The sequence below is a fragment of the Manis javanica genome, chromosome 13 (genome assembly GCF_040802235.1).
Source record: "Manis javanica isolate MJ-LG chromosome 13, MJ_LKY, whole genome shotgun sequence".
Classification (NCBI taxonomy): domain Eukaryota; kingdom Metazoa; phylum Chordata; class Mammalia; order Pholidota; family Manidae; genus Manis; species Manis javanica.
In genome coordinates, this window is record NC_133168.1 from 70,063,808 (window position 1) to 70,088,254 (window position 24,447).

Genomic DNA, 24,447 nt, shown 5'->3' on the forward strand with positions numbered 1-24,447 from the left:
AATCCCCCCAACTAGATGAAAGCTAATAGCTCACACGGTCCTGGGATGCACAGGGGAAGTGGACGGGTCATGAGGAGGACACTGGAGTCCAAGGAAGAGCCCTTGAGGGACTGCTCGCTTGTCACAAAGTGACAAAACCACTGCTGTCTGTTCTGGGAACAGAGCTGATGTTGGGCAATCTGAGTTCTAGTTCTAGTTCTCTCACTATGTGACAGTTCCAATCTATTTCTATGCCTCTCTTTACCTGCAGAATGAACAGCGTTGAGATCAAGGCACTCTAAACTTAAGCATTCTGTAATCTTGCCTAAAATAATTTCAGTCCCAAATGATTAGTGGCTATATTAATCAGGATTCTCCAGAGAAACAGAACCAATAGGAACCACCTATCTATCCATCCATCCATCCATCTACCAAGAGATTTTAAGGAATTGTTTTGCGTGGCTATGGGGGCCAGCAAATCCGAAATCCACATGGCAGGCCAACGGCCTGGAAATTATGGCAAAAGCTGGTGGTGCTGTCCTTAGTTTGAATTTTGCATAGCAGGAGGCTAGAAACTCAGGCAGAGTTTCTATGTTGCAGTTTCAGGGGCAGAATTCCTTCTGCAGGAAACCTGTCTTTGCTCTTAAGGCTGTCAACTGATTGGATGCGGCCCATACACATGGAGGGTAATCTGCTTTACTCCAAGTCTTGATTTAAATGTCAATCACATCTTCATATATTTTGGAAGGGGAGCAGTGGTGGGTGGTTGCCGAGCTCAGAGAAGGCTTCGTGGGAGAGGAGATACTTAAGGTCTTGAAAGGTGATGAGGAGTTTCCCAGGGAGGCGTTCCCAGCAGGGAACAATATGTGCAAAGGCATGGAGAATAAAAAACTGACACTCATGAAATGGCAAGGTATTCAGAATGAATGGATGGAAAGCTTCTGTCCATAGGTGTCTGTTAATGTGTGTGTGTATTATATATATATATATATCTGTTGTTAGCACTGGAAAATTAAAATGTGGCACATTTTATAGTTTCTTGGTAAATAACCATCTATCAGGCCATCAGTAAAAATGACAATTCATGGTTTTTAAAAAATTGTCAGTATAATGTATTTAGATAGAGTCTACTTAAGCTTGTTCAATTTTTTCATTCTTGACAGTTAAAAAAATATATATGTATATTTGCCCATACTGGATAATTAAAAAGTGAATTAAGAAATTTATGTCTATATAGGATTTAGCATATAAAGGCAGGCATTCTTGACCAAATTTCAGGGTTCTGAAAGTTTTCTCTGAATCAGTTATGTCACATTGGGCAAATCAGTTTACATCTTTTTGCTTTAAATTCTTACCTGTAAAGAGACAGAGTAGGGGCTGCTTTTTATAGGCTAATCTGTGATCCTATAAATGAAAATTGTTATCCCTATTGTGCCTAGTTATATAGGTGTATTTCTCTAGCATCAGTCATTGTGATAATCACACCTTTCCCAGTAGTGTCTATTTGTGGTGAGAGTACTTTATTGCTGCTTTGTTCGAGCATTTCACGTTTCATCTACTTTATGGAGTATCTGATGTGTATTAATCCATTAAATACTTAGAATAGCCCTGCAAAGTAGATAATAGCATTTCCATTTTATAGATGAAGAAACCACAGGTTCAGACAATTTAAATAACCAGACTGGGCTCGCTCAGGTGGTAATGGGGAAGCTGGGGTTGAACCCCAATCTTTTGGGGTTCTGTATTCTTTATCAAGGACTGTAACCCACAGTACACAATCATTACCATACGATAGTATCTTGTGTACCTAGCAGAGGTGAAATGCCTTATAAAAAGACAAGTCTCACTGTCTGAAAGCAATCTGTTTGACATTTTGAAAAATGAAAGAAAAGAGAGGTCTTTCTGGTTTGCTGACTAACTGGCCCGTGAATTTTGATATAGCAGAAGGCAGGAATTTTAATATGTCCCTGGGCAGCGTATCAAACATAGGAACAAGGGATTATCCTCCGTTGAGGACATCCTCCTGAGAGGACCCAGAAACCACCTGCTTCATAAGTTATGAAACGCTGATCCTTTGACTCAACCCACTTGCTTTTGGTGTCTGCCGGGCACCTGTGGTGACTCTCCTTGGCATGCCGCTTCCAATTAGGGTCTCAGCTGGCCCCTCTACTTGAGGGGATCAGTTCCCTGCCTCCGAAATAGCTTTTGGTTTTCAGCCTAGGTACCATCAGAGAGCCACGTCCTCATCTTCCAATCTAAATTAGCTGCTTGTCACTCAACGATCTCCTGTTTTAGGTCTCTGCATTCCACGCATCACTCTAGGATATTTTTCCGATTTGTTTATTTACCTATTTGTTTTGACGGAAACTCAGTGAGAGCAGAGACCTTCTCTCTTACTCACTGCTCCACCCCAGCTCTGGATAGTCGTGTGGTCACAGTAGGCTCTGTCTGTCTGTCTGTCTAATCCTCTATCTGTCCCTCTCCCTCTTCCTCTTTCCCTCCTTTTTTCCTTCCTCCCGTCCTCCCTCCTTCCCTCCGTGTAGGTATCTATAAAATGGCTTTGCCGTATGAAGTTATAGGCTGAAGCAGTAAATTTGTTTCTCCGATTAGGATGTGGGAAGACCCTCAGCTTCCTTTAATCCCTTAACCTTGATTTTTCTTTCAGTTGCTCCCTTTTTGTATCAAGTCCAAAGTACAGCAGAGTGCTGAGAAATTGAGCTTTAATTACTAAATTATGATTTTGAAAAAATTATTTCTTACCACCCCTGTGTCTTTGTTTTTCTCTTGCCAGGGCTCTGTGATTAAATTATAAAGAGACCTCTTCCGCGGTTCATTCTGGATGAATGAATGGTTTCCTCGAGCGCCATCCACACTTCCCCTAGGGGTAAGTTCGGGGCACTTGTCCATCTCAAGCGTTAATGTACGTCAGTCTGTACCTCTTATGTTTCCCATGTTGCTCTGTTAACTGCTTTCTAAGGACCTGGGTGGGAAAAGCCAAGGTGACCTGTCAGGTACTGATAACTGAGGTTCCTGCAGGCAGTGGGGAGTCAAATCTGAGTGGCTTATTACAAACATGCTTTAATTTGATGTGTTGGACGATCCTCTTTATGTGGGAAACCATTTGCCCATCTTCTCTAGGAACTTGGGTGGAGAAGTTGCAGTCTGGAAAGCATTCATTTCCACCTGTTTACATGGCAGATACTGATAGAGCGCACACCTGAACTCCAAACCAAATAGGACCTCCTGTTGAAGAATACACCTGGAGTGGGTAAGTTCTAGCTGGCTCTGTACGACAGGTAAGCTCAGGAGACTTGGGCATTAAGAAACCACCAAGGAGAGGGAAGGTTCCAACTACGTTAAGGCTGTTTTAGACGGACTGGGGGCCTTTTACTTGTAGATGTATTAGAGTCACAGGTTAAGTACTAAAGCGGGAGAGCCGAACAGTCCCAAAGCAGTGTTTGGAAGGGTTGTAAGTAATTCCCTGGGTCAGTTTGTGTTTCTGCAGCTCCTGCTTGAGTTGCTGAAATGCACAGACATAAGCCTCCACTTTCCTGGCAGCCACCCGCCCCGTCTTTCCAGCTGAGATGGGCCCTTTGCATCTCAGCTCAAGGTGCTGCCTCTGAGAAACCCTCTCCAACCACCCAGGCTGAAGTTTTGGCCACCCTGTCACCTGCTACCACATCACCCTATGTTGATTCTCTGTAGAACACTGGTCTGACAGTTCCCTCCCTTGTGTATGTATTGATCAGCTTGCCACCCAGCTCTGCTGTCACTGGTAGTTCCATGGGGACACGACACTTGTCTGTCTTGGCCCTCACATAACTGTGTAGACCAGGATAGCGTCTGGTGCACGGTGGATATTTTTTGATGGTCTATATAATGAGTTGAACAGTTAAATAAAGCTCACTGTGTAAGTTGCTCAGTGTCGTATGGTGAGAAATTTGCACCAGAGATTTGGGAGATTCCATTTTGTCTGTTTCGTAGTTGTTTCTAAATGTGAACTGTTCCCTTGTAGAATTATCAAGTTTAATATGATCTTCCATGTAAAAGTTAAGTTTCCTAGCAAATATAGTACATAACAAATTTAGAAGTTATGATAATAATTGATAATATTTGCACTGACTGACCTTTATATCATCTACATTAGAATATTCAAAAGGAATATCTAATTAGCCTTGGAGAGGTATTTCATTTATGCTTAAAGAAGTTCAGAAACCATGACTGAAATACACCTTTTGGAAACCCTACAGTCTAGATATTTTGGAGTCAGATTGCCTGTTCTTTGATTCCTGTCTCTGGCATTTCCTGGTTCACTGATCCTGGGCAGATCGTTTAACCTTTGGTGCCTCAGTTTCTTCTTCTGTGAAATGGGCATATGAAACAAAAGCCTTTTCCTCATAGAGGGATTTTGAGTAATTATAATAGCACATATATGCTCATATATATGCAATAGAAATTTCTGCTGTTTTCTTTCATACATGCTTGGCTTTTTATATATTAAATACATCAAGTAGATTTAAATAATTATGTATTTGGGTGCTATTCATAAAGTGGCAACATACTTTGAGGATTTGGTTTTGCATTGTGTGGATGAAAACAGCAGTCCATGCCTGAGGTCACTGGAAAGAATAAACTGACTTATAATCATTTATAATTTTCATAAGTAACAGTAACGATAAAACATTGTTAATATGTCACATCCCATATGTGTAGCGATACTGTGGTCTCTTTGGTGTCAGTCTGAGTTTTTGAGTTGTACTTGTTTTATGGCCTTTAGCAAATTACTGACTTTGCTTAGCCTCTGTTTCTTCATTTGCAAATAGTGATGATAATATGAATAGGATTGCAATAAGAATTAAAGATGAAAATACACGTAACACTCCTGGCACATGGCTTCAGAATCCTTAGTTTCTGTCTTTTCCTTCCAGATCTTTGAGTTAAGAATATTAATATCCAGAGGAAAGTGGCCATGGCTAGGAGTGTTTGGAATAGTGTTCTATTTATAATGATGAAGGGAGCCGAATATTTAGCATAGAAAGGAGTAAGCTTAGGGGGGAGCCTAGTGCCTGCCCTGAAGTATCGGGGAGTATGTCCCCTATCAGGGGGACAGGGGCAATGAGGCACCTTGCTCGGAGGCCCCTTTGGGTTCCATGTTAGGAAGGGTTGTGTTAGGAGCTTTGGGAAAAGGGGGCTGGCTGACGGGTGAGCCTGTGCAGCGATGAGCATCACAGGGTGGGTGTGGCGTCCGCAGGCCGGTTGGCTGCAGATCAGGAGTTCCTTCGAAAGGATTCCTCCGCTCATCAGGAAGGCAGATGCCATGGCAGGTGTAGTCTTAACAATGCCTCTCCTGTATGAAGGGCCTTGTGTCCAAAATCATGCCTGCCTAGCTGGCTGTGTAGAGATCTGTGTCTCTAGAAACCAGGGGTTTAAGCCTTCTGAAGTCAGGGAGTTAGGACTGCTGATTGTTTTCTTTTAAAATAGGATTTAAAATTAGCCTGTTTGTCTTTTATCATTTGCACCAGAGGTCTCAAACTGGTAGGCTTCTGGCTGGTTCTAGGTTGTGGATAAGCTCTGTTGGGCCTGCAAAATGTATCCCCGACAAGTGTTTTAAGGATATTTAAATTAGTTTCTTACCTTTACAAACTGCAAATTTTACATAAAAGCCACATGTTCAGTTTCTTGAAAATGCAGTTCACAGGGTAACACAGGGCTCTGCATTCCCAGCAGCACTGCATAGCTGGAGCCGGGGGCTCCTGGCCCTTTGGAGCCGATCCCTCAGAACCAGTTTGCTGCAGTCCCCACCACTTCATGCAGCTTCCCCAACATGGGGTGTCAATGACCATTTTTCATTTACTCAAGTTGTTTTTCCTTATAGCAGAATTAGGAGAAAACTGGAAAAGTTTCATCTACTTCTTACTGGGAGTGGAGACACTAAAGATATTTCTATAGAGTTTCATATTTCAGGAAAATAGAGCATTTTTGTGTGTGTGTTGAAGTACACTTGCACAAAGTTTCTGCTTCTGAAGAATACAGCAGTCAGACCTGCTTCGTTTGTACACCTTAAACAACCCTGGAGGTGTGTGTGATTCCTAATCAGTGCAGTAAACACTTTTCCTGCCGTTCAGACACAACTCTTTTGCTTTTATTTGAGGCTATTTCCTGTCTGCCAGCAGCAAGCTCCCCTGCCTTCTTTCAGATCCATTGTTCGTTCTGGTTCAGTGCAACGGGAACAGTGTGGGGACTCTGGAACTAGGTACCACTCTGCCTTCTCCAGGGGACCCCCAGGCTCCCTAGACTTCATGGCACCAAATGAGGGCTGGTAACCTCATGTACTCTGAGCATGGTTTCCCCCAGAACTGTGCTCTTTGCCCACCAAGGTACAGACTGAAGTCTTAGGACTGTTTTCTATGTGCATTTGAATTTTAGCAAAACACATAGTCTGGTGTTGTTTGTTTATTCTGCTTTACAAGGGTGGTCTGGCATGAAGATAAACTAGAAGGGAGGGAGAAATGAGGGAAGAACCACGAAAACTGATTTCTGTTGTTTGTAAGTTGCTTGGGAAGAAGTGAGAGGTAGGTGGTGTGCATGGATAACGATGGAAAGACTAGACTTAATTAGCAGAATTTTTCGGATGATTGATTGAAAGTCCCTGGAAGGAGTTCTCATCTATCAATTAGTTATTTAAGAATGGAATGTGCTCCCTAAAAGAGCTGTGGACTTTCCATCACTCAGTATATTAGGAAGAAGAGAGCGGCCCATCTGTCAGGATACTGTAGGAGGTTCTCAAAAACAAGCAAGATTGGGTGAGATAGATGACCTCTATGGCCTCTTCCAAAACTCAGATTCAATTATTCTCTGCATTAAATGGATTAGGGACCTTTCAGCTTAAATAGTTTCACTTCAGTCCACAGGAAGAAAATATAGTGACTGGCGTGAGAGGCTGAATACAACACATTTAAATTACATTGAGTTCTGGGCAATTGAGTTCTGGGCAAATTACTGGTACTTTTTAAAATGTTCCAGTATAACCCTTTGAAAATGTTGTAAACAGATGTGTCTAGTGGCAAATCTTTATAAGCCAGGATTTTAGAAGCACATTTCCTAAATGATTTCTTTTTCTACTGACAAATTTCATTTTGCTTTGGCTAAAACTTGTTTTATAGTTTCATTTGTGGCAGCATGATTTTTAAGACAGATTTGTATCACTTATATAAAAATATTATCTGTTACTTACTATAAAGCATTCTATTTCATATTTTAGGATTTTATCCATTGTCAGTAATTCTCAATTGCCAAAGTGCATTAACACTTTGGATATGAAGATCTACAGAAAAAAGTCCCTTTAAAGAAAACCTTTTATTAAAAATTTGTTTTAAATCTTAATTTTTATGTCATGTAATTCTTGCAAAAGTAATTAACTGGTCATTTGGTTAAATTATTGGAGCTTACTTGTTATGGAATGTAAGGTACCACTTAGACTTTATGCCTTAAAGTCTCTCATTTTCATGATAATTAACTTCCATTAATAATTGAATTCCATTGAAATTTTTTTTCATGTTTGATGCCTTTGACTCACTGAGAAAAAAATGTGTGCCAGGAACATTTAAAAATATTAGATTTAATAGCAAACACTTCACCCTGTTTTGTAGAGTTTCCATTCTCAGGCAGGCCTTGTGTTGAATACTCTACATGTATTATTTAATCCTTACAACATCGCACTGAGGCAGATGATATCATCCCCATTTTACAGATTAAGAAAGTGAGAACTTACATGGCATGTCCAATGTTACCCAGCAGGGTCTGTAGTCAGGATAGAGGGACTCTAACACTTGCGTCCTGAACTGTTCGACTGGCCCCCTTCAAACAATGACAGAGCAATAAATGGACTGCATATGTCAGCTGTACGTTTGTGTGGGTTTTCAGTGTCACACGTGGGAGGTCAAACCTTCAAATCATGGCAGTCTTAGATACGAAGGCCAGTCATGCATGCTTTCAGTGTATTCTTGGGCTAATTTGGAAGCATCTGGTTTTAGAAACAGACTTGCTAGATTTGTGCCTTTTGATGAAATGGGGAGAAAATGGAGCTCCCCCAGTAATATTTCTATGAATTTTAGGATTTTCACATGACTATTTCACATGCTTCATTTTCTTCCAGGGTTGCTTTAATCTAGGACATTTTTACAAAGGCATTACTCAAGTTCTGTGCTTTTTTAATGCTCATGATTTAACATACTGCCTTTTCCATCAGAAGTAGCAGACTGAATCTCTCTTCAAGTGTGTGAGAGTATTGTGGAGTCTTTTGCTCATCTGTGAAATTTCATCAAAGGTGGATGTTTATATTTGTGAGAGATTACTTCATTTTATGGAATCCTATCTGGAATTCTACATTTTAACCTTTATTTATTCTTTTTTTTCTTTTTTTTTTTTTGCCCATGCTAGAGACTTTATTATCTGAAAGAGAGAGTGGCTGCCCCAGAGGGGTGTGGAGGAGAGAGAGGAGAGGGGTTGTGGGGAGAGAGAGAGAGAGGGAGAGAGGGAGAAAGACAGGGAGAGAGAGAGACGGAGAGAGAGCAGGGAGAGCAGGGGAACAGAGAGACAGAGACAGAGAGAGGGCAGCCCCTTTATTTACTCTTATTACTATTTTATATCAGTTTTATAAAAGGTGAAGCCCTTACAATTGACTGAAAATTATCAATAAAGAATGATGCTTGGAGGGATATTCTTTGTGTACCATTGTGTGTTTGTCCTCAAAAGTGAAGATTATAGAATGAGTTGAGTTCATTGAGTTTTAAGCAGATAGATTATTTCTGTCATATTAATTTGAAGATCATATTTTTAGTGTCAGTTTTTCTTATAGCTAAGTTAATCCTTATTTATTTATTTATAAAATTTTTTATTAAGGTATGATTGATACACACTCTTATGAAGGTTTCACATGAAAAAGCACTGTGGTTACTACATTTACCCATATTATCAAGTCCCCCCCATACCCCAATGCAGTCACTGTCCATCAGTGTAGTAAGATGCCACAGATCCACTATGTCCCTTCTCTGTGCTACACTGTTCTCCCCGTAATCCCCCACACCATGTGTACTAAACATAATACCCCTCCATCCCCTTCACCCTCCCATACCCCTCCCCTTTGGTAACCACTAGTTCCTTCTTGGAGTCTCTTGAGTCGGCTACTATTTTGTTCCTTCAGTTTTGCTTCATTGTTATACTCCACAAATGAGGGAAATCATTTGGCATTTGCCTTTCTCTGCCTGGCTTATTTCACTGAGCATAATGTCCTCCAGCTCCATCCATGTTGTTGCAAATGGTAGGATCTGTTTTTTTCTTACGGCTGAGTAATATTCCATTGTGTATATGTACCACATCTTCTTTATCCATTCATCTACTGATGGACATTTAGGTTGCTTCCATATCTTGGCTATTGTAAATAGTGCAGCGATAAACATAGAGGTGCATCTGTCTTTTTCAAACTGGAGTGCTGCATTCTTAGGGTAAATTCCTTATTTATTTTTTGATAGGCATTATCATGATCAAACCCATTTTATAATGAGGGTAATAGATTACCAATGAAATATGAATGGTTTTACTGGTGTACAATTGATATATAAAATTGTAAGATATTTCAAGTGTGCATCATGGAGATTTATGGATGGATGTAGAGATGGAGTCCCCCATCTAGATAATTAACCCATCTGTCACCTCACATATTTACCTTTTGTTTTGGGAGAACACTTAAATTCTACTCTCTCAGCAAATGTCAATTATACAGTACAGTGTTATCAACTAGAGTCATCATGTTTTCATTAGATCTTCAGACCTTTTAATCTTATAACTGAAAGTCTGTGCCCTTTAACCAACCTCTCCCTTTTTTTTCCTACCTCTGCACCCCCTGGCAACCACTTTTCTGTTCTCTGTTTCTATCAGTTTGACTCTGTGTGTGTACATGTTATTTGACCCCAAGCTTTTATTAAGAAAATTTGTAAAAAAAAAAATAGAGAAGTTTCAAGAATTATACAGTGAATAATAAACCTATGGCTTGAATTCTGTAATTGTTAACATTTTGCTATATTTGCTTTTACATGTGTCATTTTGCATTGTTATGTTTGAGGACAGAAGACTTCTTAAGTAGTAATTTATGTAAGTCTTGGAGATCTTTGCCAGGGAATATAATTTTAGATGCCTGTTAATATATATGTCCTGTTATATTATTACCTCAAAATGAAGCATCAGGAAATTAAAGTCTAGTTTTATGATTTGGAAATATGCTGGTTTTTATAATTTTAGGGTGGAGTACTAAATTGAGAGAATTTTAGAGTAGTTGGGCAAAGTCTTAAGAACTTGAAAAAAATCCTACATAGTTTGAAACCCCAAATGACTTTATAAATTGATAAAACCAAAGTTATTTGGGTGACCTCAGTGATAAAAAATAGAACCAGACAATGCAAATCCATTGGAAGTATCCGAGGAATGTTGGAGATAATTCAATTTTATAAGCATTTCTGGCATAGAGAATTCTACATATGAATGTATCAAAAGGTCAGGACTGTTTCAAGAAAATCTAGAAGGAGGCTATCCTTCTATGGGATATATGGGATGGGGCATGCAGATATTTCCATGCAGTTCATTGTTCTTCTGCTACGTTTTTACCCTCAGAAGCACATCTTCTTAAATTTCCTTCTTCCTTCTGACATAATTTGTATCCTCCCCATCATATCAAGGAGGAATTCTTTTATCTCAAAGTTATATGGAATCAAGAAATGCTTCTTTGATTCTGGCTATTCCATTTTACTGTTTTTTTTTTGGTAACAGAACCGATGATGTTCAGTGACTTAACAACCTTCTTTCTTCTTCTGTGTATACCCAGGGTACATTTTAACACACACACAGGTTAAATTAACATTTTGGGAATTCCCATGTTTTCTGTTACACGATTTGGCTTCCATGGCAACCTTCTGACTTCAGTCCTGGGGCTTGTGGTTTCTTGGGTAGCATGTCCCGGCTCTGTTGCCCTGCTGCTCACTGGCTCTGTGACCTTCAGCAAGTCACTGAAGGCCTCTGTTTTTTTTTTAATATGTGTAGTCAAGCAATTGGAATAGGGAATTTTTCAGGTCTACTCCACTGGCACTAAAAGTTCCTTGGTTCTGTGGTCACTAAATTTTTGTAGAGGTTAAATTAGCTTTCATAATTATAGGACTGATGAGTTTATGTTATTGCTCTTATCATTTGCCAATTAAGGTTAAAAAGTGTACCTTTAAGTGTGTATTAACTGTGGAAACCATATGGCAAAAAATTCTGTACACACATGTGTGTGCACATGTATAGATGTATGTATGTATACGTAATGTTTCATTTTTCATGCAAGATAAGGAGTTAAAAACATGTCTATATTAGTACCTGGCCTTTCATATTAAATTAGAATCTTGTTGGTTGTATATATAGATCCATTCACATTTCTAAAATAATAAAAACTATTACCATAAAAAGCTATTGGCACATTTGTCCAGGATAACTTGACAACTTCTGCTTTCCTGAAAACTGTTTTCTTCTATAGAATATAACTTAAAAAATTTAAGCACAACACAGATGTGAACTTGTTCTCCCATTCAGCACTCCCTTCCTAATAATTGTAATAAAATGATCAGAAATTGTTGCTTTATAGTTTGCGTATAAATTGAAAGTCTTTCATTAAAAGAGACAGGGAAACGTAAAAACACTTGAACCTCTGGTCTATCACTTTTTTTTAAGGCAACTTAAGCATATTTTTTGGTAAAATAGTGACCTGTTGGGGTAAGCACTTCTGGTGTAAGGCACTGTAGCTCAGCTAACTTAAAATGAAATAACTCCAGCAGGGAACAGACAGTAAGTGTACACCCGATATTTTGCAAATCACAAAATTATTTTGAAGGGTTGCTCTTGAGGCAGGGTTTTTATGACTGTGACATTCCAGCTGTGGTTTTGGAGAGAGAATGTTTACTACCGCTCTAAACACAAGGATGGTAGGTGTATATTCTTGCTGCTCAAAGCCTTCAAAAAGCAGCCGAGGCTCCCTTCAAGTGAGTAAACCTTTTTTCAGTAAACTTAGGAGCGGCGTTCCTCTGGAACTCTGGTGGTAATTCTGGAATGCCGGTCCAACAGCCCCACAGTCATGGGTGAGCCTGGCGGCTCTAAGGCATGATGGCAGGCTGTCCTGGCTAATCGCTTCAGGCAGCCCATGGAAAACCACTTTCTGGTTAAGTCTGCATCATAGTCTTCCACCAATGGAAAAAATTGAACATGATGAGGGTGTGTAGCTAGCAGACAAAAATATATCCAGCATTGCACAGGATCTGTTTTTAGCTCTTAACGGCTGAGCATTTGAAGTGTTAGACACCGTTTCCTGCCTTACGATGGGCAGAAAGGAGACGGAGCTTGGGGATGTGGATATAGACCCTGACTTTGTGAAACTCTGTGTGCTGATTAAAATAGCCTTAGAAAAACTGGCTACATCTAAAGTTTTGGCAAAGGTAAGGTTATACATGTTTATTTTCCCCCTTCTGGAACTGAGACTTAATTTTGTATGTAAGATATAAATGTTTCTTGAAATATTCCTTTTGGCAGTATTTCATGGTGTGCTGACTTCTTTGTTTTACATTATTTTGTACTTAGGCTGCACACATTGCTGTGCATAGGGAATATTGCCTTTACATTTGGGTGTCTACATGCTTTCAAACACCTAGTGGTGATTTACTGTAGTATAAAATTGTAGTGTAAAAGATTTATTGATGTATAAAAGGTATTCCATTTTCCTAATTTTCCAAAAGCTGATTGTATGTGGTATATGGATTCATTTTTCCTGGTATCTCAGGAAAGCACTAGTCTGACCATGTTTTAGTATTAATAACTATCACCTTGCCTTTTACTGGTTAATTCTTTGAGGGCACAAAGGGAAATTAAGATGTGGCAACACTATAGTATTTTGTGGTTTCCTGGTTATTATATAACTTCATCAGGCCTTAGTTTTGAGCAGAGTGAACTACTTGGTTTAAGAGTTTTTTTTCAAACTTGTAATTTGATGTTCACCGTTGATTAATGTTTGTCCATAACTTGTTGTCTTGAACTTTCTGAAAAAGAAATGGAATCCTCAGTAATCTGTCTGTGGAGGGTACCTTGTCTAAATAGAATGATCGATTCATGTCATAATCCCTCAGAAACTGCTCATTCATCAGGCATTTGACAGAACAGTGAGTTTATCAGCAGGGATTGAAGAAGCCTGGTTTTGCATAGCACTTCTTCAGCTTTACATTAATTTGGCCAAGCATGTAATTCTCAGCAAATTGGTAGGTGGAGAGACAGAAATAGGAAGCTTTATTGAAGTCATTGTAACTTGGAAGATTATTTATAGAATTTCTGGAAAGTAAGAGTACTGCTAAACAGCTGCTAGAGTTTTTCCAACATGTTTAAGCATTTCATGGAGCTCTCTGTCACTTTAAAGGATTCTGAAGTTTTAAAGTGTGTTAAAGCTGTGAGATACTTTTAGGTGGTCAGTGTGTCTTCCTTTTGAGTATGCTGGCCCTGTGGGTGTATCAGGCATGCTCAGTTCCTTCACTTCCTTTACAGAAATGTCTTTTAGGAATGGAGGAGTGGTGGGTGCTGTTCCAGTTAGAATTAATAGAAACATTGGGGATGTTTAGTTCATTACTTTTCCTTCGAATCTGGAAAGCGCTGCTCTGACAGAGCAGGGACAGGTTAAGCACTGCCTTTCTCTTGAGTCAGATTAACACTTGTCAGCTACTTTGATTTTTACCAGAGCTCACAGACAGAAACTGAAGCCTGTTGAAGAACCGTATGACTCCAGTTCATACCACATAACTGTAAATAGTGTTGTGAATGCAAATAGATAACACCTTTCTTTCAATATTTTAGTTCAGAGGGAGGGGCTTGCAAAGCCCTCTCCTCAGACCAGGCCTGCTCTGGGATGCCTGGGGGTGCAAGATAAGCTTGGGCTCCTTGCCAAGAGATTATCCTTCCAAAGTGGTCCCTCACTTAACCACTAAGTGAAACAGATGATTCTGTCCTGGTGGTCTAAGATTGTGTTTGAGAAGAGACATATTCCCTTTTTCAGAGATTGGAAGTTAGTGTAGGGACTCTACAAACTTCTCCTGCCCTAGGTATTGAATGGATGTGGGAAGAACATAGAGGAACCCCTCCAGGGACAGCCCGTGCCTCTCAAGTATTGGACAGGACAGTTTTCTATGTATGCCTGCAGGTTTGGCCCACTTTGTAAGATTCACTTGCATGGAGATAATAAAGCAGGTTAGTGAGCCCCTTTAACTGTGAGATAAAAAATTTTTTTTTTCCTTTTTTATGAAACATTCAGAACAAGGTCTTTTTGGACATTTTTAATTTTTAAATGATAAGTGTTTTTCTTTCAAAATTAAGTGTACCTTAGATAAAGAGCAAGGTAAAAATGGCTTGACTAAAAGGACTTAAAAAAATAAGGGGAGTATTGAATTGAAAGAAATAGCAACAATATTAAGACAGAGGTAGTAATAACAGCAGTAAATAAATCTGAATTCTGACAGTTGACACACAAAAGTGCTAGACATTGTGTTTATAACAGTTGGAAATTCTAATAATGGTGGGTTTGGGGCTCTTTTTATTCCTCAGTGCCATGTGAAATGGGCTTACAAATGTTTGAAGGCTTTGATGTCATGTCCTGGGAATATATGATATGCTGGATTGGCAGTCCTTTATAGCCCCCATTACCATAGAGCAGAAGAGGGACCTTATGTAATTTTCTCTAAGTGAAAACCCACAGAGATGATGTGGCTCATTGAAGTCAGTGAGCTGATTAGGTGTCAAGCTGGGATGAGATACCAGGTATCCTGTTAGTTAGTCCTTTCCTTGTACTGCCTGTTTCTTTTATTGGAAATACTTTGGTCTCCTGATATATCTTTGTAAATTGATAGATGAAGGCATGTATGTATACATATGTGTGTACACGTATGCATATACACACACACACATCTGTTTCCCCTTGGACACCTCCCTCTCCCCCACCTTAATTTACTTACCTCCTACTTACCAAACCAGACATTTGAAGTTCTAGTCAGGGACAAGACAAAGACTTGTGTTAAGCTCAAAGCTGACCATCGTTCCCATTGACTATTACCCGAGAGAATTTTAGGTGCATATGTGTATTCTAATCTATGGGGATAAGAGCCCTGATTAGATTTCATCTGCCAATCTGTTATGTTTCAGCCTTAGATTTTTTTTCACAATCCCATTTTAATAGAAGACTATTTTAGGTTTTGTTAGTTCTGTGCCTTACAAGAGAGTGGCTATGAAGGGGAACAGAAAAACAGTAGATGGGTGTTAGCTTAAATGCCAAGGTGATGGAAGGCAGTTGCGGAAAAATAAACTTTACATATTAAAGTGATAGACCAACTTATCATTTCACTCTAGGAAAGGGATGTAGTAGGTGCTACAGATAGTGTCAGGAAGAATTTGATCCAGGGCGTGCCTATGACTTAAATAAAGGCTTAAACATCCTGGCTATCTTTAGGACTAGGCTGGAAAGCCAAAGCAATCCTTATCCTGTCTTTGTGCTTGACCACTTCACATCTCTATCGTTTCAGAATTGTTAGAGTAGAATTTCTAAAATGGAGATGTGAAGAAGGGCTTAAGAGATGCTGAGTTAGGGCTAGGAAAGGCAAAAGCTAAAAATCCATATGATTACAGTCAGTTAAAAGAAACTATGAGTGGAAAGAATGAAAACAGACTTGTGTTCAAGTTGTTAGTAGCCACTCCTGAAGGGTGGAGTGACAAATGAAAGGAAGCATCACATGTAGTCATAAACCAGGAAAACCCCTGAGTTCTAGAGGTTCTAGGGGTTAGAGAACTTCATGAAAAGTCTACATAAATTCATGGAAGACACATGCATACAATACATATGTATATGGCCTTCCATTGAGAATTGATAGGATGATCACAAAGCAATCAAAACAGCCAGGCAACTTAAATCCAAAACAACACTCTGGAAATAACTGGAACCTAGCAAAAACCTTTACTTACCTTCCCTCCCCTGCCCCCACACCCATGTGGTTACAGAGAAAAACAAGGAAATTATAAGAAGACACAGTGATAAGCAGTTTACCAGAGTTCCTCATTGGAGTTAATGCCCATTTGTCTTCACACCCCTCTATGTCTTCCTTTTGTTAGTTATTCTCAAATGTTCTTTCTCAAGTTTCTCTAACAGTAAAGGACAGTTGCTGTAGAGCTATTTGTCCTTGTGCATGAAAGTCTTTCCCCATTGGTTTTCAAGGACAACATTTTAGCAGGTGCTTTCTCTCCCCACATCAGATTTTCTCTCCACTCATTTCCATTTGCACGCTGAGATTTCTCTTGAAGATACGCACACAGCCACCACCACCCTTTTATGGATTCCTCTACCCTCCTAGCTACTGTCTGATTCCTCTGTTCTCCTTTATAGTAAAATTCCTTGAGTAGGTTGTGCCTGTTCACCATCTAAAGTTTCATTGACCTCATTCTCAAATGCTCTCCAGCCCAGCCTTCTCCACGCTTACTCTGCTCTGAGCAAGTTCACGATACTCTGCATGTTGCAAGGTTTAGTGCCCCATTCTTAGTCCTTGTGATTTGAACTGTCAGAAGTATTTGACACTTGTTGACAGTCTCCTCCCTGAAAGAACTTTTTTGATTGGCTTTAAGGGTCACACAGTCTCTTGGTTTCCTTTAAATTTGATTTGCTGACTGCTGCTTCCATTTCCTTTGTGTTTCCCCTTATTGCCTTGACCTCTTCATGCTAGAGGGCTCTTCTCTTCCCTTTGCTTACTTATTTCCTTGGAGAGCTCACCCAGTTTATGTTTTAAATATCACCTACGTATTCACTGATGATTGGATGAAGATGTGGTCCATACATATGATGGAATATTACTCAGCCATAAAAAGGAAGGAGATCTTGCCATTTGTGACAACATAGAATGCATTATGCTAAGTGAAATAGAGTAAGGCAAATACTATATGATTTCACTTATATGTACAATCTTAAAAAACAAAACAAATGAGCAAACAGTAGACTCAAACACAAGGACTAAACTGGTGGTCATCATAGGGAGGGGGTGAGGAGATGGGTAAAGTAGGTGAAGGGGGTAAAGAGGTATACTTCCAAGTATAAAATAGTCCTGGGGATGAAAGTACAGTGGAATATAGTCAATAATATTGTAATACCTTTGTATGATGACAGATGATAACTATACTTACTGGAGGTGACATTTAGTAATATATATAATTGTTGAATCATTCTGTTGTATACCTGAAACCAATGTAATATTGTGTATCAACTATATTTCAATTTAAAAGAAAAAGAAAAAAAATACCATCTTCATATGGATGAGTAGCAAATTTGTACCTCAAGCCCATTTTTTCCCCTGAACTCCAGACTCCTACATCCAACTAGCAACTCAGTATTGCCACTTTAATGTCCACCAGACATCTCAAACCTAGCATATGCAAAAACCACCCCCTTGTCTTTCTCCTAAGCCTTCCCGTCTCTGCCTTCTGCCTCCCCCATTTTTTCAGAACAGAACTGGTGGCATCTTCCTTGACTGTCGCCACTCACTCCCATCCGCTTGGGAACCCAACGCTCCTGCCGAGCCCCACCCACCTCATCTCTCACCTGAGTCCCCTCGACACTGTAGCAGGGACCTCTCCCCACCAACGCCCCACCCCTCGGCTTCCACTTGGCTGCCAACGGTCACCATAGTGGTCCTTTTGAAATATGCCCCACTGTGAGCTTTCTCCAGGCACAACCCTCTAATCATGCCTTTCTATCTCCAAGTGAAAGCCAACGTCCTCAAAATGTCCCTTCAGGCTGCACTCTCTGGCTCATCATCCCCTCTCTGACCCCTTCTCTTCCAGCCACGCTGGCCTGCCTGTTTCCCCTCTCTGGGCATTTGCACTTTCTGTCCTGCTCCAAATGCTCTTTCCCCAGAATCCACAAGGTCCCCCTCCTGCAAGCCTTTGTTTAAGTGTCACTCTTCAGTGAGGCCTTACTCTTCTTCCTAAAGCCATAGCACCGCCTCCCCCACATTGCTGGTTTCCCTTTGTTTCTTTCTTGGCTAAAGTACTTATCACCTTCCAATACATTATTTATTTATTTAAACTCCATGACAGTAGGAATTTTTTTTTTTTTTGGTCTATTTATTTCTGTATCCCCAAGGCTTGGGACAGTGTCAAGCACAGAGTTGTTACTCAGTAAACATTGCATTAGTAAGTGACAGTGGATCCAGGTTGATGCCAGGTGATGTAGTGGAAGCAACCAATATACAGGCGAAATATTATAAGACTCTTCTATCTTATGTTAAAAGTGTAAATTTCATATTTTAATTCATGATATATGCTACTTTTCTAGGGAAGCGATCTCTAAATTACTTAGCCTTAGATGAAATTGAAGTTTCAGGAAGATGTGCCCTTGCGTATCCCTCTGCCTTCCTCCCCACCCCACCACACCTCGTGCCCTCACATGCTTGGTTTTGATTCCAGTGTTCCATCCCCAAAGGCTTTGGGAGGCATATTCTAATTTATAGTTAATGTTTAGGATAATGACCGTGAGGCTTAAACTATCAAGGAAACAAAATTTTCCTTTGTGCAATATTGTTTGTAAAGCAGCGGAATAGAATAACTACATTAAAAAAATTTTTTTATTAAGGTATGATTGATATACACTGTTATGAAGGTTTCACATGAAAAAATAATGTGGTTACTACATTTACCCACATTATCGAGTCCCCACCCATACCCCAGTGCAGTCACTGTCCATCAGTGTAGTAAGATGCCACAGATCCACTGTGTGCCTTCTCTGTGCTACACTGTTCTCCCTGTGATCCCCCACACCATGTGTACTAAACATAATACGCCTCAGTCCCCTTCTCCCTCCCTCCCCACCTGCCCTCCCACACCCCTCCCCTTTGGTAACCACTAGTTCATTCTTGGAGTCTCTGAGTCTGCTGCCATTTTGTTCCTTCAGTTTTGCTTCATTGTCATACTCCACAAATGAGGGAAATCATTTGGCATTTGTCTTTCTCTGCCTGGCTTATTTCACTGAGCATAATGTCCTCCAGCTCCATCCATGTTGTTGCAAATGGTAGGATTTGTTTCTTTCTTATGGCTGCATAGTATTCCATTGTGTATATGTACCACCTCTTCTTTATCCATTCATCTACTGATGGACACTTAGGTTGCTTCCATATCTTGGCTATTGTAAAAAGTGCTGCAATAAACATAGGGGTGCATATGTCTTTCTGAATCTGAGAAGTTGTATTCTTTGGGTAAATTCCAAGGAATGGGATTCCAGGGTCAAATGGTATTTCTATTTTTAGTTGTTTGAGGAACCTCCATACTGCTTTCCACAATGGTTGAACTAGCTTACATTCCCACCAGCAGTGTAGGAGAGCTCCCCTTTCTCTGCATCCTCACCAGCATTTGTTGTTCTTAGTCTTTTTGATGCTGGCCATCCTTACTGGTGTGAGGTGATATTTCATTGTGGTTTTAATTTGCATTTCCCTGATGATTAGTGATGTGGAGCATCTTTTCATGTGTCTGTTGGCCATCTGAATTTCTTCTTTGGAGAACTGTCTCTTCATATCCTCTGCCCATTTGTTAATCGGGTTATTTGCTTTTTGGGTGTTAACGTGTGTAAGGTCTTTATATATTTTGGATGTTAACCCCTTAGAATAACTACATTTTAACCCTCAAACTCCTTCATTAACTTAAAAAGTTCAGTTTTTCATTTCATTTCTCATGTCCCCATCCCCAGCTGTGGATTACAGTTTTGATGTAAATGATTTTAAAAATCCATGTTGGATTCCTACCTTTGCACCTTAGTGACCTTGGTCAAATTATTTAATCCCTGGAGACTATAAAACAGGGTGATTATGTAAGCTATATAGTAGCCCTGGCACACAGCAGCTCAGGGCATACTTAACCCTTTCCCTTCCTCTGTATGTCCACCTCCTTTGGGTATCAAAAAATTTTAGATTCCTGTAAATTATGGAATTTATACCTACTGATACTATTCACTTTTTTTCCCCTGGAAGTTTCTATAAAGTTACTAGCTAAAATCTTATCAGATTTGTTGTAAATCATCATGACTAAGGGAAAAATTCAGCTGTGATTGGTTTAGTTTTACCTGCAGGCCCAAGAACAACTTACATAAGACATAAAGGAATGAACTCTCCAGTTGGGTAAAAGCCAAGTTGAAGTAGAATAAGTTATGTATTTAAAAGGGTGAGAAAAGTACCTACTTAAATGAGGGGAAAAAATGTGTGGCTTAAACATGTTCATTTTTTAACTGAAATGGAACAGTATATAATGAATATTTTGCCAAGAATAACTTGGTACCATTATCATGGTATATTTTCATCATAGAATGCAGTTGAGGTTCAGAGGTACCATGCCTGCTTCTGATTTGCTAAAGCGTGTGCCTTACATGCAGGTCTCTGAGTCTGTGGGAAGCCATGTGGTCACAAGCCTGGCCTTCCAGGGCCTGAGCTTCTGTTTTGGTTTGGGGATTAAGCTTCAGAAGTGCCCATGCCTGCACTGGCCTTTTGTGGAATGACCCTGTTCATGAAAGTAAAAAAAGGGAGGCTGTTTAAAAGTCATGCTAACTGTTTCTAATCTTGTGAATCCTTGACAGTCAACCAAAGTACAGCACAAGGTCTGTGGAGACCAAAATGTTGGCCAAATATTGGATGAGACTTGAAATAGTTTTGGGAGAAAAGCCAGAGTGGGACCGAACATTTGATATATTAAAAAAAAAAAATCCATGATGGCAAAAATGTGGGTGGAAATGTATGAAAGGCATTTTGATAACTTTTAAAAGAAAAATAAAAAAACTGATCTTTACCAGGATTATTTTAAACTACATCAGTTCTATAATTTTGCTTGAAAAGGTGATTTTTAAAAAAACAACAACCCTGAAATATTTGCAGCTTCTACTATGGCTCAGATGTAGCCAGGCCTCTCAACTTTCTGACATTCCAACAACATACCAGTAATATTTGTGGGATCGTTGGTCTCCCCATCGCTTTCATAAACTTGGTGCTGTTAAAGCTGTCCTTAGCTCACTCACTGATTCTACAAATGGGTCGTGATTATCATCACCCCCTCCCTGCACAGCTTGCAAGCCTCTGGGGGGAAGGGAGCAGGTCATGCATCCCTTTAGTCTCTCTCCCATTGCCAGACCAGAGGTGGACGCACAGGACGGTCTTCAGAACTTCCCCGTGAGTCCGTGAATGGAACTCTTCATTTCAAGTCAGTTCCTTGGGTTTCTCTGGGCACCAAGAACGTTTTAGTCCTCTGCCAGCTGCCTCCCACGCTGATCTTTGAGCTGCTGAACACTATGGACTCCTTCCCCAGACAGTATCCCAAAGTGTCCCTTGAAGACAGTTCACACTGTGGTGCTTCTGGGATGTTGGGGTGGGGAGGCAGTACCTGTCCGAGTCTCCCCCAGCCTCCACTCCCTTGCCCTGCCTTCCCCTCACCCTGAACAAGCTGGAGTGTTTCTCCATTTAGTTCACTTACCGATTCAGTCATTTCTGGATTCAGCAAATGCTGTGACGGCCCGTGTCTTAGGGCATGCCGTTTTCTGGTCCTTGAATACCATTCTCTCCTTTATCTACCAGAATCCCGCTCATCTTTCACAGCTCAGTCCTTCCAGTTAAATTCTTTTTGGGGTCATTTTTAACTTTATCCAGTGAAAGTCTCTCTGAGGTTGTTGAATGCAAAAGTCTGAGCACAATGGGCCGAACTTGGGGGTGCCAGAATTTCACATTGTTGGGGATAGTCCTCTTATCTCACTCTTCCCATCTCCAGCTGATGTGTTTGCCTTGGGCAATGAGTTTGCATATGTTTTGAGACTCTGGATTTTGATTGTCCTTGAGTGGTATTAGAAGGGGTGAGCCATTCAGAAGAAACTGCCACTTGTATTTTCATGTCCTTGCTGTTCAAACTTTTTTCTGGATCATTAATCAAGAAGATAAAATTTTACTTCACAACCCAGTGTGCAGGCATATGTGTAAGCGCACACAAGAATTCAGCTTCATAAAGCCGTTTTACTCTTCCTGGGAGGCACTCTATTTTGTGTTCTATTTTATTGTATGCTCTACTCTGTTCTTCAAAATACTGATATCAATTCATTAAATGAATTCATGACCCAGCAATAGGTCATGACTGAGAGTTTGACGAAACACTTGTAAAGTGATGCTGCAGATGTTAGAAGTTTTTATAGAACAGGTGTGAGTGCTGAGATCGTCCTTGTGATAAATTGGCTTACTAAGGTGATGCATTGTGCAAAAAGCTGGGCTATTGTCCCTGTGGGATTTATTACTTCTCCCTTGTTGGATATCAGCCATGCCGGTCCACTGAGATCCTGCTCCTTGGGCATTCCTTGCAGCAGATTGGCTTATCCGTTCATCTGTTAATATGCGTTGGGCAGAAGTCCTGCTGAATTGCAGTAGAATGAATGGGGCTTCACAAAGGATGCTGAGCTGCTGAGGCCATTTGTAGCAGCTCGCTTTCTGCCCACTTTATTTGTAAGAACTGCTCTTTCTAACACTATTCCTATGGAGACCAGATGTTCCTTACACCTGCTTCCTTATACACATTGGGCTCAAGTCTTAAGAAATAAGGTCTTTGAAGTCTTGGCATTCAATTCACACATTCTGAGTGTAGTTCACTGACTTAAGATGAGAGAAGCAGGTGTGGGCAATATTTATAGAGTTCATGAGTAAGTTTGATTCTTAGAATTGAATGCTTTTATTTTAGATTTTTAGGCATATTTGTTCTTATAGTTAAGCATTTTTAATGAGACAGGCAATAAAACTTTTAAGACAGTGTGTCTCCGGCTTCATGCTACTGACATTATCAGGCCAAGTAATTATTTGTTGGGTTGGAGGTGTGGTGTCCTGTGCATTCAGTATGTTTAGAAACATCCCTGCACTCGACTTGCTAGATGCCAGTAGTAGGACCCCAGTTATGACAGCTGAATTTAATTCCAAATATTGCCGAATCTCTCTGGGGGCCAAAGTCAGTGTGGTTGAAATGACTGCTTTAATGTAATACCAGTTGTTCAATGAGCCATGTAGGTTTTTTTCTTACGTTTTCTAACATGAAAGTCTAGTCAGTACACGTTTTTTGTGTCATTGTTTTTTGCTGACATTTGCCAGACCTGTGACAAATTAGGTAGTTTTATGTACTGTTATGATTTGAGGAATTGATCAAAATCAGAAAAGTGCTAACAGAGCTTGGGTGATTCCAAATTTATATATGTAAATACAATAATTGATCTAATAATCAGTTAATAAAATATGTGAAATAACAGATTGTTTAATAAGATCTGATATATTATGCAAAATTGGATTTATAACTAAAAAGTAATAGTGATTTGTATATTTGTGTTGTATTTATGTTTCATTTCACAGCTTTTTGGTTAATTTTACATATATTTTCACACTCAATTCTTGATCTGTGAGGTAGGTAGGGCAGATATTTTTATCTTCAAGTTGGAATTGGGGAAAAGGAGATTCAGGAAGCATAAGCAATTTGTCCAAAGACTAATGCTATTTAAGAGATGCAAACAGGTCTTAAACCCAATTTCTCTGACACAAACCAGACAAGGATTCTGTGAGTTGTCTCCTTAATGAATGAAGCCCCCCCACACACCCCCAATCTCCTACCCCCAAATAAAGGGAACCAAATAGATATTGTTATGGTTGATGATGGTTAGTCCTATTATCATTTTCTTAGCCCTTATCACTCTCTGAAATATTTGCCTTGGGCAGTGATGAGGCTCCTATTTCAGTATAAAAATCTCTCTGGAATTACGTGAGAAGCCTAGCTGGTATCTCACGGTGGTAGAACTTGAGCTTCCCCAACTGCCTTGCCCAGCTATAAATCTGTTTTCATGCAGTGGCCCCACGCTTCTGCTCGCTGTCACCAGTCAGCCCCAGTTCTCCTCACAGCACCATCTGGCCCCCCGGGAGTTGCTCTTGTTCCCCTTTAGTTGCTGCATCTGGGCAGCCAGCTCAGGCCGGAGACAAAGCAGCGCCGGAGGTTCTAGTTTCCTCTGCCGTAAACTGCTCTGTGTGGAAGTGGAGACTGTGGGAATCGGCACAGCAGGTCAAGCCCAGGCACAGGGCAGACGAAGAAAAGGTAAATCTTAAATATCCTCTTAAAAGATATTTTGCTGTGGGATTCCTTGGGTCACAGTGGCTGTTTGGATTGTGATGACTTATTTGTGAAATTCCTCCACGTGGCTGGATATGTCTGGGGTGGTGATTGATCACAATTTTTAATGATTAAACTTCTTATTTGTGATTTTAGCTTAAAAAGCTACCTAGCCCAATCACATGAATGGGGATTGGAGAAGAGTACAGAAAATGAAAGGGATTTTTTTTTTTT

At 40.1% G+C, this 24,447-nt stretch overlaps 1 protein-coding gene across 12 annotated transcripts in view; it reads left to right on the forward strand.

The window, feature by feature from the left end:
• Positions 1 to 24,447, forward strand: part of TIAM2 (TIAM Rac1 associated GEF 2) — a 279,674-nt gene that overhangs the window by 145,196 nt on the left and 110,031 nt on the right. For 7 of the 12 annotated variants that reach the window (XM_073219792.1, XM_073219786.1, XM_073219788.1 and 4 more), the window contains 2 exons: positions 2,771 to 2,863; positions 3,118 to 3,247. The gene's annotated coding sequence lies outside the window, so the exon portion shown is untranslated. Of the gene's footprint in view, positions 1 to 2,770; positions 2,864 to 3,117; positions 3,248 to 9,532; positions 12,495 to 23,355; positions 24,199 to 24,447 lie in introns of those variants that run through there. The other 5 variants (XM_073219794.1, XM_073219795.1, XM_073219793.1 and 2 more) reach the window with 3 other exon arrangements.